The following is a 16,820-nucleotide window of genomic DNA, read 5'->3' on the forward strand; positions in this document are numbered from 1 at the left end:
CCATGGCCCTAGGGCCATTTTCATCAGTTCTGGGCCTATATAAGGACCTTTACCCACCCCTCTTTCATTCCATACGAAATTCCTAAACCCTAAGAGAGAGAAGAGAGAAAAGAGGAGGAAAATGTGAGGAGAAGTGAGAGAGAGTGGGAGATAGTTGCTGGGATTCGATCCCACCGCTCTACGTGCTGAATCGCCTCTCCCGTGTGGCTACATCAGCGATTCCGATTCCATTGTTGGGTAAGAAATCCTAACCCTAACCTTTTTTAGGTTTCTAGATAGAGTAAATAATGAAATAGCTAACCCATTTCATGTTATAGGTTGTCGTTGTGCCGTAGACGAAGACTTAGTGTTCGAACTGAGTTCGATACAAGTTTACCGGCGAAAGGTGCGGACTATAAACATTTAGGTTATGGTTTTCAAGGCTTTCAATGTCAGTTAATGATTTATGACTGACTTGATTGCTATCACATATGCTTAGATGCGATGATTTCCATGTATTACACATATATATAAACTATGTTAAATATAATGCATTCCATGTGTTTGTTTAAATGTTTGTATGAATATGAAATCATGATTTATGCTTATAATGATTGTTGTTTGGGATTACATGATTGTTGTATGCGTGGTAACTCCCTTGTGAAAGGGTTTGCTACAATACATATTTTAACTAATTTATTACATGTATGTGATATGTGTAATCTAAGTGTTTGATAAAATACCTGAATGAGAAAATGCTTGCTGAAATGTATTTAACGAGGGTGTTGAGATAGGATTCTTAATTCCCTTATCTATAATTACAGTTTCCTTTATGTAACTTATCTCACTATTATGTGATTCATGGATGAAATGCATATGTATGATAACATGTGCACTACGTGTTTGTAGAAATGTTCAAATGAGATTTATGTTGAGATTGGTTGTCGCATGCTGTCTTTGACTATCACATGTAAATGCTATTATTTTGAAATGTGATTGGGGCTACGATGTAGTCCAGGTAATCGCTAATGATTCCCGAACCAGTGGCCGAGGTCATTCTGCCACATAAGACACGTTCGATGAATCCGAGTCGTACGCTGTTTGTCAATAGTGGTTAGGCCACGCAGAGTGCTTACACGCTCCATGTCGATTAAGTCAACGTGCACTCGTACCAGTCGAGCTTTTCAAGTAACCCGATTAACCTAATATATATTCACCATATATGGATGTTACTGCTTGAATCTAAGGTACCAACTTACCAGTGAAAAGCCTGTTTAACCTTGGTACCATGATCCGCTAAGACTCATGAGCCGTGTATGGTGGTATGGGACAGTGTTGTCGAGCTGTCAGCCTACGCTGGGGTGACGAGCCTCCCCGTAATGACCAGTGAGCAAACCAAACTCGTGAACCGAATATGGTGGTATGAGACACTGTATTCGAGCTGTCAACCTACGATCAGGTGACGAGCCTCGTGTAGTGACCTCAAGTATACACTAGGACTACGTTAAGGTGATGAGCCTTTCTGTAGTGACTTCGAATATAAACTAGCTCTACGCTAAGGTGACGAGCCTCTCCGTAATGACCTGAAACTTGCCTATCGTATGTGACGAACTAGGATTGACGACCTTAGATGGATCATTGTTTGGATAAATGATATAAAGGGAGGTGCCTTAGCTTCCCAACCTGCTGTATGAATAGGTCTAATTAAGAACTTGGCTAATCAAGTACATGCATAACATTACATGTGCCTTTGGCGTTAGAGTTGAGTACAGTGGAAGGGATGCATACCGCGATCATGAGATGATGTCGCAGAGGGAGTGTAGGCGAGGGCATGTATTATTAACACATATCATCCTTGTATTAACCAGAGTACCTAGGAATGCTTGTTGTATTATTTTATCATTACTGCTTGACTGAATTAATAACATGTTAACCTTTGCCTTATAGCTCCACTAAGTTGATCAGTCACTCCCACTTTGGGACGGTGTTTTAAAACACCAACCAGACTCTGTTATAGTTTCAGGAGATGACGAGGCTTACAAGATGGGGCTTGCCTTCTATGATGACGAGGAGTTCTCCTACATGCAACTCTCTGGCGGGTCTATGTAGACCTGGAGTTGCGCATCGGGGCTATGGGGATATGAATAGATGATATTACACTTCATCATTTTATATGTTTTGGAATGATACATGCAACTATTTAACTTGGTGACATGTTTATACTCTGGGGACTTACAATCACTTATATGATTTATATACTTATCACAGTCTTTCGCTTGCATAATCTAATTGTGTCTGGAGTATGATATGCTAATTTGGTATAATCCCACTCATGTTTAATGTACTAATACGGACAACATTTAATCATCATTATTTATGTTGCATAAGTGATGTATTGGAACTCGAGAGTTGAGCTTCTGCTCGACCCCCGATTTTCAGGGCATTACAATTAATAAGAGTAATTAGTAACTGGGTGTTTAAGTTACTTTATCATTACCCGTGCTAGTGGAGTTGATAACATATGTAACTTATAGTAAATGGAACCGCTGAGTTGATCACTTACTCCCACTTTGAGACGGTGTTTTAAAACACCAACAGACACTTTTGTAGATGCAAGTACTATGCAGTATGATGCGTTGGAGGAGGCGCACACAGACTCGAAGGAAGAGTCCTCGTTCTTTCAGCTGCTGGGTGGGCTATTATAGGTTGCCTTAGGGCCAACGATGAGACTTTAGGGCTGAGGTATTTTATATTTTGGAACCGTATATATTTTGTTGGGATACGGTTCTGTACACTGGACACTGGTATTCATTTTATTTAACCATCTTGTGCGCGGTCCAACCCATCAAAGGCCACACACACAAAAATCCTTATTATCGAATTATTTATATCCATTATTGATTTATTACATTTTTTTTTTTGCATTATTATTATGTTCTCTGTGTTATTATCTATTAGTATTTGATTATGCGTCTGATTATTATGGACTAAGTTTTTATGTTAATATGTATTTTACTATATGTTGAGATATATTGATTGGAATTACAATTAATTTTCATTTATTTATTTTATTAACATGTTTGTAATTACAATTTGTTGAGATCACTACTTTTTTGCTGCACAGACTACTGTAAATTAGTTGCAACAGTTAATCCTAAGCTCACCTTAAATATGCTATTGTGAAGAGAAATTAAAAGAGCTTGCCACTTATTATTGGATAGTTTGTTGGATTACACGTGTACATTTGATGTAAGCTTTTCATTCGATGTTAGATCACATTTGTATTTTTTTTGGAATTGTTCCTTTATTTGTTGTACTTAATTTATTTGTTAGATTTGTTGGATATAATTGTTCTACATTATATGTATTTTAAATCTATATATGGGACTACTTTTTTGGTCCACATGATGATTGGTTTAGCTTAAGAATTAGCTCAAATATTCATCCACATGAGCTAAACAAAATAACATATTTAGTTTCAAGCTTTCTCAAGTGATTATAATATTTTGAAATGATTCCCCACTCCAAACTCCACTCCATGTGAATATGTAACTTTTTACCAGTAACTAACTTACAAGTTACCCACCCTAATCCATAGCTCAAGTGGTAGACTGAGTGAAAGATACCTCATTTCAACACCTGAGGTCTTGGTATCGATCTCTAGTAGGGGTGGCTAACAGTGAAGTGTCAATTGACAACAGGGTGTACTAAGAAGCTAACCAAAAAATAAATAAATAAATAAATAATTTACAAGTTACCCAAACACAAAATCCAATTTACTTGTAAGTGATTTATAACTTATATCTAAACATGATTATCTATAAGTGACTTTAACTCATAGGTGACTTGCCTGTAAGTCACTTACAAATTTAAAAAGCTTGCAGGCGTCCAAATAAGCCTTAAAGGGTTTAAATAATGAGAAGACATAGATGTTTTAATACATATATGCCCTTGTGGTTAGAGTAGCTATAATAAGACTTCTTGTTGCTAGAACATCTATTCATAACCATCTTATTCGTCAAATGGACATAAAAACTATATTCTTAAATGGTGACTCAGAGGAAGAAAGATACATGGAATAAGAAAAAGGATTTGTGCTATAAGGGCAAGAGAAGAAGGTGTGCAATTAAATTATTATATGGTTTAAAGAAAGCCCTAAATAGTGGCATGAGAAATTCAATCAAGTTAGGATTTTCATAGATCTAAGACAAACGGTGGAAACATGTGTCTATATCAAATTCAAAGAGAACTCTATTATAATTCTCTGCCTATACATTGATGATATGTTAATTTTTGTAATTGATATGAAGAGTATCAATTATACTAAAAAGTTCATATCCATTAACTTTGACATGAAACACATAGGAGAAAGTTGATGTAATATTAAAAATTAAAATCATAAAGAAAGATAGTGGAATTGTGTTAACACAATTCCATTACATTGAGAAAAAATTTTAATGGCTCAATCAATATGATTATACACCGGGCCTTAGTTCATATGATTCTAAATTCAAGTTAATAAGAAATACAAGAATAAGTGTATCTTGACTCGAATATTCAAGTGCCCAGTGGCAGCTTGATGTATGTCATATATTATAAAAAAGGCATGATATAGCTTTTGTAGTAGAAAAATTAAGTAGATATCCGAGAAATTAGATGGCACTAACGAAAGTTTTGAGATATTTAAAGAAAATCATAAATTATGATTTTCATTATGAGAGATTCAATTGTAATTGAAGGTTATAATGATGCCATTTGAAATTCAAAGCATGATGATTCAAAATCTAGAAGTGATCCGATCTTCACCTTAGGAGATGGAGTGATTTCTTAAAAGTCCAAGAAACAAAAACCTACTTCACATACTTGACATGGAGTCAAAGTTCGCAGATTGGCTTTGGAGCATATTAGTAGACATACCTACATGGAGTAAGCCAATGCCACATATTCGTATGTATTGTGATAATAATGCTACTTTGTGTAAAGTATATTGTGAATCATATAATGGAAAATCCAGACAATTATTACTTAAACTGTAACGCCTTGAATTTCGAGGGTTGAGTAAATGCTCAACTCCCAATATTTTGGGTGTCACTTATGCTTCGTAGAAGCGTGTTATATGGTTTATTTTATTTGGCATGTGAGTGTTTAAGAAAATTAAAGTGGATCATGTAACGTCTATTAAAATGAATGCAAATTCTGACCCAAAATGCGACTAAACAGAAAGATGTGTAAGTCTAGTGTATGGGACCGTATCCTGGAAAAAATACATGTGGCTCCAAAATACAAAACATCTCAGCTCAAGGTCTCGTCGCTACCCCTAAAGCAACCTATAGTGGCCATCTTACCAGCTGAAAATACAAAAGCTCATCTAAGTCCATAGATGCCTCATCCAACACGTCGGACTCCAGGTATCTGCATCTATGATAGGTCTAGTGGGTGTTTTAAAACACCATCCCAGAGTGGGAGTGAGTAATCAACTCAGTAGTTCCATTAACATCAAGTTACACAATTTATCAATTCCACAAGTACAATTAATGATAAAGAACTTAAGCATTTAGTTCCTAGATACTCTTATTAATATACATGCATGCTGTTATGAGATGATGCATGTCCTCGCAAACCAACACTCCCTCATAATGACTCCAATGCCTCATTCGCAAATGTCAACACTCCCTTATCACGCGATCACTATGCCTAAGTCACCACAAGCTATACTAATGCAATGCGATGAGCGATCATGTTAGCCGAGTGTTTAATTATGTTCGTTTATCCAACAAGATTGGGGAAGGTGAAACACCTCTATTTAATCAATGGCCCTAACCTGATCGCTAGGCCTATGGTGACCGTAGTAGACCCATTCATGCGATCCTTAATCCGTCTTGGTTCGTCACTCCCAGTTGAACTCATACAATAGGTAAGATTATGAACTAAATTACTCACGGTCACTACGGAGAGGCTCATCACCCCATTGTAGGCCGACAGTGCGGACACGGTGTTCCATACCACCATGCCCGACTCCCGAGGCTTAGGGATCATATCGCTAACAACTAAGAGTGGGCCTCTCTAGGGTGTGGGGTACTTCAAATTCAAATGGGCATAATTATACATGGTGGACACATAGAGGATTGGTTAACTAGTATACTAGCTTGGCCGACTTTGGCAAACTTCAGCACAACCGGCACTATGTGCAAGCATCCCGTGTAGTCCGATAACTATCGGTTGTCCGTGTTTGGCCTGATTCAGTCAGATTGTCCCGGGGTAGTCGGCCCAATGGGGCTTCCCTCACTGGTTTTGTGGTTTGCCGGTCAACCTAATTAACCAGTTATCCAAATCAAACAGTATATTTCAAACATTGCTCATCGCAAGTACAGGAAAGGATCCGACACAGTAATTTCAGGAAGGTTTCACTTGAATTAGGCAATTTATCAAACATGTGGGTGGAGTTTCCAAATTATCATAATTAGCATGTAATTAGGGAAAATTGGGTGCATTTGTGGGGGAATACAATAAAGCATATGCAGGAAATTTCATAAATTTCACTCTATTCTAGCATACAATCAAGTATTCAGCCTAAACTACGCAAATTTGAAAATTTAGAAAGCAATTAATCAAGTGAATGTACACTGGTTAGCATGCGATTGTCTATTCATTACACAAACCATTAACGGTGACATGGGTTCGATAATTGGCAACATACGGGTAATGGTTCGCACCTAGAGGTGATTTGTCAATTTTTTGTTTTGCTCCTAAGGTTGGGGTTTATAGTTTAGCATGTCGGTGCCCTACACCACTGAAATTAGCCCACAAGGGCCCACGCAATCAATCTAAAAGGCTCAAATCATGAAGAGGGCATGATAGTTACCTATTTCCTATCATCGGGTTGTTCCCTATAGCGCGACGTGATCGAGAGTTCTATTATGGCTAGCGGTAGTGGAGAAATCCTCCAAGAGTTTCCTTCTCCTCCTCTTCCCACTCCCTCACTCCCTTTGCAATTGAAATTTTGGTTGTGTGAGACCCGTATCGTAGCTCGTACCGTTCTGTATGCTTCCGTGATCCTCCCGGTCGAATGTTGGCGACCCGCGATCTGTTATCGGTGTTTGCGCTCGATCCTGAGTCGTGTCCCATATATCAAAGTCGGCTTGACCCGAGACTTGTATCCCTGTGGCCGCGCCGTTGCCGCGGTTCTGATGCTGCGTCTCCCACGCCGAGGCGATACCCGGGCCAGGAGATGTGGGCCCGCGTTCAGTTCGAAGAAAACCGTCGCACGTTACTAATCCCAAGAGAATCCATCACATCAATCTCATCAACCATTCAATTAAGTATACATCACTCCCATCACTCACACCCATCCCTAAGTACAACTACTCATCCCCAAAGTCAACTCTCTCTCTCTCCCCATCACTCCCCATCACTCACCCATCAGAGAGCTAGTGTGGGCCACCTTCCTAGCTCCCATCTCCACCATCCAAGCTTCATCTCGGCCGTTGAAATACATTTTATGGAGCTCTAGGACGCATCGGTGGGAGAAGAAGTCCAAGAAGATTGAATGGTGGGTGTTTCTATAGGCATAGATTTCATTTTTGATGATGGGCTAAGTGAGGCCTACCAATTGATGGTATGGATCTCACTTTGGACCCTAGGTGTGGCCGATGGCCCACCTTGATTCTCATGATCATTCCATGATGGGGCCATTCTCTATGGACCCCATCATGATGTTTATTCTCCTTGCATGAATAGGGTCATCTAGACCTTACATTTGGGTGGAGAAAGGACCTCCACCGTTGATTTTCGATTTGATGGGTCCACGTGTAATGGGACCCACTTGATGTATGATTGCATGCAAGGGAGGGCCCATAGTGCAGGGGTCCCTCCATCATCACGTGTCTCTTCCTCTCTCTCTCTCTCTCTCTCTCTCTCTCTCTCTCCTTCCTTTATTTTGTGGCCCACATGATGAGTGTATGTGATATCTAGACTGTCCATCAAATGGACCCCATGGCCGTCCAAACTATGTGGGCCCTGCCTTATGGATGTTGGGAAAACACAAATATTAGAGTGATCCAGATCAAGTGGTTCATGTCCGTGTGGGACCCACCTTGATTGACATATGTACACGGTTCGTCCAGCATCCTTGGACGCTGGACGTGTTCACTGAAGCGTGAACTGACAATGAGGTGTACTCATAGCAATATATATATATATATATATGGTAGTTTGATTTTTAAAGCTTTTTGGGTGGGCCACTCCTACAGGCCCCACCTTGATGTATGGATTTAATCCATGACGTCCATCCTATTCCTCAACTCATTTTAGGCGTTGAGCCGAAAAATGAAGCCAATCCGATAATCAAGCGGGCCATACCATAAAAAACTGTGATTTCTACCGTTCAAATCAGTTAGGACCCACCTTGATTTTTTCTATTCGCCAAAATACATCGAATATTGGGCTCATTCAGGCTGTCTTGAGCTATAGAATCCAACGGCTGGGTCGGATTCTCCGGATGTGGGCCTCACCTGCGAAAAACCGCAAAAAAATCTGTTTAAAAAAAAAATGTAAAGCAGGTAATGCTACTGCAACAGTAGGACGTTGCGTAGGCGTTGGAGGGCCAGGACGTGGTCCCAGCCGTGGGCCCCACCATGATGTGTGCTGCACATCAACACTGTACATTTGATGGGTCCCCTTTACATATGGGGTGCCCCCAAATATCAGCCATATACACAGCTCAGGTGGCCCACGCCACAGGAAACAGTGGGATTGAATGCCTGCCATTGAAACCCTTTTGGGTTGTAACAGAAGTTTTGGATCATTATGAAATTTATTTTTCCTCTTCATACGGATCTGTGTGACCTTACCAACAGATTAAATGGCAGATAAACATTATGGTGGGCCCCACGTGGGACCCACTGACGTTGTGTTTAGTACACCGTCCCCACGTATGGAGTGGGACGGTTGGTGTACCTCACTCCAGCTTTATAGCTGTTGTAGTGGCGTCACCTAGTGCCGTGGGCCACCTGTTTCATCCATGACGTCCATCTATATGGGACCCACCATGATGCATGTGTTACATCCAAACCGTCCACCATTTAGCAAGCTTGTCTTATGGCTTGAGGCCAAAAGGAGGCAAATCTATTTATCTGGTGGGCCATTGATAATAGTGGTGGGTTGAACGTCTACCATTGAAACTCTTCTGGCCCAGAGGTTTTGAATAAGCATAAAATTTATTTATTTATTCTTATCAGGTCTGTGTGACCTTATCAACTGTTGGATGGAAAATAAACGTTATGGTGGGCCTTGAGGATTTTAATGGTGGAAATCATTGTCACCACTATTATCTGGAGTGCGGTCCAGATGATCTTTCGATGCGGTTCATTCCTTGTGAAATGCTCTACAATGATCTCTACATGGGTTATGACCCATTGCAATGTATATAAGGTCCACTGATTCGACCCATTTGATAAGGCCCGATGTGATATACAAGGCCCGTTGTTGAGGCCCACCTTGATGTGTATAAGGCCGTTGTTGGGGCCCACCTTAATGTATATAAGGCCATGTGATGAGGCCTATCTTGATGTATTTGTGGCCCGTCTGTTGAGGCCCACCATGATATATATGAGGCCCATGTTATGCGGCCCATTTGATGTATCTAAGGCCCATGGGCCGAGGCCCAATGGGATGTACACAAGTCCATTGCAATGTGTGATTCCACCATAGTTTATGTAATGATGTCTATGGCGGGCTATGCCTTGGGAGCAATGATGGTTTGACGTCCATATTGTAAGGATAATGTTGGTTAAATGTCCGCATTATGACTCTCCCTAGGGCCCATTGATAGGCCCAACTTATTGTGTATGAGGCCCATGTGCAGGGTCCACCTGTGATGTATATTAGGCCCATGTGTAGGGCCCACCCATTGTGTATTAAGGCCCATGGGTTGTAGCCCATTATGATGTATTTCCGGCCCAGATGGCAAGGCCCGATGTTATGTATGAGAGGCCCATTGTGATATATTTGAGGCCCAGGTATGAGGCCAATTATGATATATTTAAGACCCATGGGACGTAGCCCAATGTGGTGTATTCGAGGCCCATGGGATGTGGCCCATTACGAAGTGTTCGGGGCCCATGGGATATGGTCCATTGTAATGTACATGCGGCCTGTATATGGGGACCATTATGATGTTACATGTGGCCTTGTGTGAGGACTAATGTGATGCATGTGAGGCCTATGTGATGAGGCCCACTTTGATATACTTTTGGCCCATTTGTGAGGTCCACCTTAATATATTTGTAGCCCATCTATGAGGCCCATTAGTGCCGCCCATTGATGCAACCCACTTGATGTGCATGAGGCCCATTAGTGCGGCCCACTGATGCAGCCCACCTATTGTGTATGAGGCCCATATGTGGTGTATATCAGACCCATTGATGAGGCCCACTTAGCGTATCTGAGGCCCATGGGTCATGGCCCATTGAGATGTATTTTCGGTCCATATGTCGTGACACATTGTGATGTATTTCTGTCCCATTTGGTAAGGCCCATTGAGATGTATTTTCGGCCCATATGGCGTGGCCAATGTGATATTTTTGTAACCCATTTAATAAGGCCCATTATGATGTGCATTAACCCATGGGTTATGGCCCGTGTGATGTATTTGCGGCCCATGTGCAAGGGCCACCGTTGTGTATATGAGGCCCATGAGCGAGGCCCATGTGACGTGGCCCATAGTGATGTGTATGTAGCCCTTGTATGAGGCCCATGATATTATATATTAGGCCCTTGTGTGAGGCCATGGGCCCACTATATGTTCGGCCCTATGTGGACCACTCCTTGGGAGCAATGTTGGTTGAATGTCCACATTGATGAGCAATGATGATTAAAAGTCTACATTGTGACCTTCCTTCAGGCCTCGTTAGGCCAATTATCGATGTCGATTATGAGTATGTGATAGCATAACATCATAATACATGCCCATAAGCATCATCTGCATGTTTGTTATGAGATGTGATTGACCATTGTATGTGCCATTAGGCAGATGGTTTATGGGACTCCCTGATAGGTAGAGTTATCCCACATAAGCACACGGTATGCGCAGGATTGATGCATGATTGGACTACATGACTCATGTATCTTGCATTATGTGATTGTGATTACTGTACGCCCTAGCGACATCAGGGTTATGACCTCCACAAACATATCGTGGGTGGATGGGACACCAAAAATGTTTGGTTCGAGCATCTAGGTACTTTGGATGTCCGTGGGTGAAAGTCCCTAAACTTTCGAGGCCAGGAGACGCCCCAACATCTAGACCGAGTGGATACATGAGCGCCCGAGTGTCAAATACCAGTAGGCCGCGTCTCCCACTATGTCATAGTTGGTTGGGAGGGCGTGTGGTCTTATCCGCCTGAGTGAGGGAGTTATAAGCTAGGCTGAGTTTGACCAGCTCCCAAATGGGTCCACTACCGACAAGCCGGGTAGGCATTGGTATACTACTGACAGACGAGTAGTGAGGTCTTTTCCACTCGTTGGGCTACGCGGTCGGCTGGGGCGGTAGCCAGCTTGGAGTGTACGAGACCCCGGTGATGATCCCAGATATACACATTATTGATTTGTAGAGCAGGAGTTGCATACTCAATATTATATTCATTCATTCATTCATTATCCACTCGGGCTGGTGGCGTGCAACTAATTATTACGTGTACCTTCGCAATGGCGAGGATTTCGGTTGGGGCGCATGACTTACCTGAGATCAGGAGTTTATCACATTGAGTCTGACTATCCAAATTTAGGTATGAGACTGGTTTAGATAGAAGTCCCTTTTGATGGACCCCATAGCCTGCGATACTACGTACTATCATCCCGACTTCACACTCCAGCATGATCATTTCATTCGCACCGCATATTGCATTACATCCGCGGCATGTGGCATTTTGGGTTACTGTGTTTCTGCATTTATATGGTCTAGGTACGGCATCTGACATTGTCTTATTACGTTTTTGCATCACATAGCCTTAGTACAGTTGATAGTATTTATAGGCTTATCGGCATGTTTTCATATTACTTTGATATCGTATGATTTATGAACTTGCCAGTAATTCTGATATTGTATGATTTATGTGTTTGTCAGCATTTCTGTTTTTCTGATTACTCTGATATTGTTTACTTGGCACTTACCTTGTACACACACTTACACCACCCTCTAAGCTTTCTATAAGCTTATGCATGATAGATGCGTGCAGGTGGCGTTAGGTTGCAGCAATGTTGAGCTTGGAGCATGCAGTGGTCTTCTTGAGCTTTGATTTTTGACATATTTATTTCCCTTTTAACATTATATTCAAATGTTTATATTAGTAGATATGTGATGATTATGTTGCCTTTATGATTTGGGTATACTTGTGGTTATGTTTCTTATGAGACAAATGTACATTAGAAAATCCTCCTTGTAGGATCCCAGGATCGGAACCTAATGTATGGATGCTAGGAGCCAAGAATGGGGTACTACGGAGGCTGTTGGCACCGAATTCGGCAATTGAGAATTTTGTGAGCCCGATTTTCAGATTTGGGGCGTGACAGGTTGGGAGTGAGGGAGTGAATTTTTGAGCCTTTTATAGTCCCAGATTTTGTGCCCAAATGGCCTTGGGGGCTATACTTGCCCTTAGTGGGTTGGTTTTTAATGCACAAGGTCCCTTCGGGGGCCCATTGGCTCATTCGCACTAATGGGTAGGTGCCCCATCATACGATCTGCGATTAGTCAAAATCGGGTGGAGATCGAATGCTTTGATCAACCGTAAGGACCCCACTTGTGATGGGCGGTCATCGGTGATCGATCGGGGACATGGTTATATGGATACGAGAGGGGAAATGTCCTTAACTCGCACCTCGAGTTTGGTCAAAATCCGACAGTCAGAAAGTCGCGACTTTACGAAGGAGCAAAGGGACCCATTTCACTTAAGTTTTTATATAGGTTTGTGCCTAGGGGATTTGCACGTTTTAAGTACTTGAATTGTTGGCCCAAATTGATCAGTTCTATGCACCTCATTAGTTTGTCACCCGTGATGGGCCTCAAGCCTAGTGAGGTGGGCAATTTTCTTCAGTTTCAAGCTTAACGGAACTTCGATGAGTGGTCTGGATCTGTTTTGGTCTGTCGAAGTGATTCTTGAGAGAGCCCACCCCCAAGGCCCGCTTTGGGTTCAGGTCTTAGTTAGGTTTGACCACATTTGCAATGCAATCCATTTCACTATTTGTGAAAGTGGCTGATTAGTCCTGTTTATCCCTAGTTTCTAGGGCTTCGCACACTTCCCCATATAGTCTCCCTAGCACGGTCCTGGGGCAGCTCCGCTTGTGGACGCCCTAGGATCATGCGTCGTTAGGCTCAGGTGTTACATAAACATTTAAGAGAGATTATTAGGAATGGAATAATCTCAATTCAATAGTGAAATCAAATGAGAATTTGGCTGAATCATTGACCAAGGGCCTTGTTAGAGATCTACTCTCTAATACATTAAAGGAGATAAGATTAAAGCCTATGCATAATTAATCACCTATGGTGAAAACTCAACCTATTGATTGAAAATCTAAATTCAATGGGACAAACAAGCCATTGGCACTATCTATTTAGAGAAATATTTCACATACTTCTTACCCTTTTTATGATATATTTAATGTTAAAAATATTTGTAATGAATGAAGGATAATATCTTTCTTTTGATGAATCTATGGACATTGAATTTAGGTGATTAAGTTACATGATTACCTTTGATAGATTCACGCGTCTAAATATAAAAGTAGTCACTTTTTATGAGATAATGGCTAAATCATTAGAGTATTTGGTAAAATAGGAGATGGCACGGGATATTATAATGTATTATTCAATTATTGTTCTTACAAACTTTAAAATAACTTTGAGTGTGGCTTTGATGGTTTTATACACTAGGGCAAAATTAGTTTAAGACATTCGTCACTATAGACCTTGATAAAATTTTACTAGTTTATATTGAGTAAAGGTTCAAGTTTTAAAGATGTATTTACTTATATACAAAATTTTCTTAGATATAAAAGAAATTCATAGTCTTTCTAAGGTTTTGAAAAATAGTGGAAGTTACATAAGACATGTATTTAAAAGAAGTGGGAGATTGTTGCATATGTGTTTCAAATTTATGGCATGCACTACTCATGTATCTTATGATACAATTTATGTGATATATATCTTCATTATGACACATACATGTGTGAATGTGCTGCAACGCACATGGGGCCCACTTACTTGGCTTTGTCTAGCATTTGGTGCAACTAAGGTGTGTGTTGACTTAGATGTGAAAATGCATTTAATTTGGAGTCACCACTAGTTAAATGAAGCTCCGAATCTATGATTAGTTAGAAACCGTAAATTCGCTTAAAGGTTAGAGAATCACAAGATTTTCTAACTCAAGTCCTGTGATTGGTTTGTGGCCATAGATTCCGAGTAAGGGCCTAGGTTACGAAAAAAGAATAGATTAGGCACCATTTTTTGCTCGCACGATGTGAAGTCTCTACTTTGCGAGATTTAACGGCTTTGAGGGGATTCAATAAAATTTCAATGTCATTACATCTGGTCGTACTTTACAGAGTTTAAAACTCTCAGCAGGTAAAAAGAAAATAAATAATACCTAGCTAGCCTTCACTGGGTTTAAGATCCCGAGTAGGTAGATAAAATGAAAAAGAAGGTAGATAGAAGAGATGATCGTATAAATAAAATAAAAAGGTGAGTGTGTGCTACTGATGTGCTTGAAATGTATTAAATGGAATGCAATTTGAATTGAGATGTGGGAAGAAAAATGAAATACTATACGCCCTTTTTCTGTAAAAGGGATGGATATCCCCAATTTCAACCCTACTCATGACTTCAATGACTTCTTTGATTAAAAATCTTCTATTGAGTTGGGCAAGCTTTCAATGCAATCAGAAATTTTCAGACATCTGGAACCTTGGACAGGTGTTGCACGCATCCCTTGCTGCTTCTAAAATAAGCCAAAACCCTACTTCATACACTATCTCTGCCTCTAATCACCCTCTAAATGCTCCAACTACATTCTAGCCTTCTAGATGACTTATTGTTGTGCTGCTTAAATAGACCTGCGACCGGTTATAGGTTATAGGTGCTCTTTCTGTGCGCTAGGGTCTTTTAAGGTTAGTTAATCATGGTTTATGCCAACAGCAATTGCTTTGCACAATAAACCCTTGTAGGCAATAAATGTTTTTTTTCTTGCACTGATTTTTTTTTTTTCGAATGGGTAGTGATGATATGTGGTGAAAGAGAGTTCTTTTGCAAAATTGACCTTTGAAAGGCCTGTTGTAAATTTTGTATTTTTATGCACAACAACTAATATGTATAAAGGGTTCCAGAGTTTTAGGGAGTCAAGATGAACGACCGCGATTTATTCTTCACTAGATTTAGTGTTGGTTGATTGAGTTTGATTATTGTCACTGTGAATTACTGAGGACCCATTCTGCTCTACCCACTTGGATTTTCGATGTCTTTAGGGTCAACCAAATGTGATTTGATCAAAGTTGTGCATGGCCAAAGTTTCTGGGTAATCTAGACAAATGGATGATATATGATTTCATCGAATTGTGGGTCCCCTGATCTAATCCATTAATCACTTCCAGGTTGTGTCGATGACCTTTTCTACGCAATCCATATGGATTTTAAGGCCTCTGGGATCAGTCGGAAGTGGTTTTATTGGAATAGTATGCATTTCAAAATTTTGAAAAGTCGAATGGTTTGGCTAAGATTGGATCAATCAGGCCCCTTGATCTGTCGATCTAGTTCGTCAGTTCTTCCTGAGATATGCTGAGAATGCTTCTTGCCTAACGTTTGTAGTGGTTTAATGATTTCTAAGTCACCCAAAGATGGTTTTATCGAAGCTTGATAGGAGTTTAAAGAGTAGTTTGTTCTCATTTTGGGTGGAGTGTCTACAGCATGTATTCACCAATGGATGCATGAATGTATTTTTTTTTTCATAATTATTCATACATTATTCACAAATAAATGCATGCAGGTATCCATCATATTAACTCTATCCACATATACATCATAATTATGTGACTTTTTAATAACGGTCACCTGAAGTCTATATAAACTTAAACCTTAGCTCATTTTGAAGACACATAAATCTTCTTGTCTCATTCTTCCTTCTTTGAGTTCCTCTTGATATTAAGGTTAAAAAGATGATGATCTAGCTTCTTGGTAATGCAAATCAACGATAGATATTATTTTGGCACTAAGATCAGATACAGACTCCACAAGGGTTTGGGCTTGGTTGAATCTTGGAGATAGTATGTAAGAGCTCTGTTTCACCATTGGAAGGCATAAATTATCCTCGAAAAGTAGCACTGAAGCAATCCTCTTAACCAAAATTCTTCAAGTGAGCTATTCACCAAATAACAAAAATAACAACTTTCACTAATAAGATTTTTTGGTAGACCATTTTGAATGGGTTAAGGTAATATTTTAGACCCCATTTATAATATTGCTTTGGCTTGGGTCTACAATAACAAACTTGAAATTGCATGTAAAGGGCTCACAAGCTATGCGCGGAAGCTTGACAGAGATAAGGAATGAAGGTTATGTCCTTCGGGGGGGATTATGACCAAATAAAATTTATACCTATTAAACACACAATTGCTTACTTAAACCAATATGTAATTAAATTGAGGCAATTAACTCTAAGGCATCCAAGCCAATAGAGGGTAATCACATAAACTACAAAAGATATGATAATTAAGCAACTACTCTATAAATATGATAGTATACATGTGGGTGTGGGATGTGCTACCTATCAACTCTTAACATTCATCTACTAATGCAT

The sequence above is a fragment of the Magnolia sinica genome, chromosome 18 (assembly GCF_029962835.1).
Source record: "Magnolia sinica isolate HGM2019 chromosome 18, MsV1, whole genome shotgun sequence".
Lineage (NCBI taxonomy): Eukaryota > Viridiplantae > Streptophyta > Magnoliopsida > Magnoliales > Magnoliaceae > Magnolia > Magnolia sinica.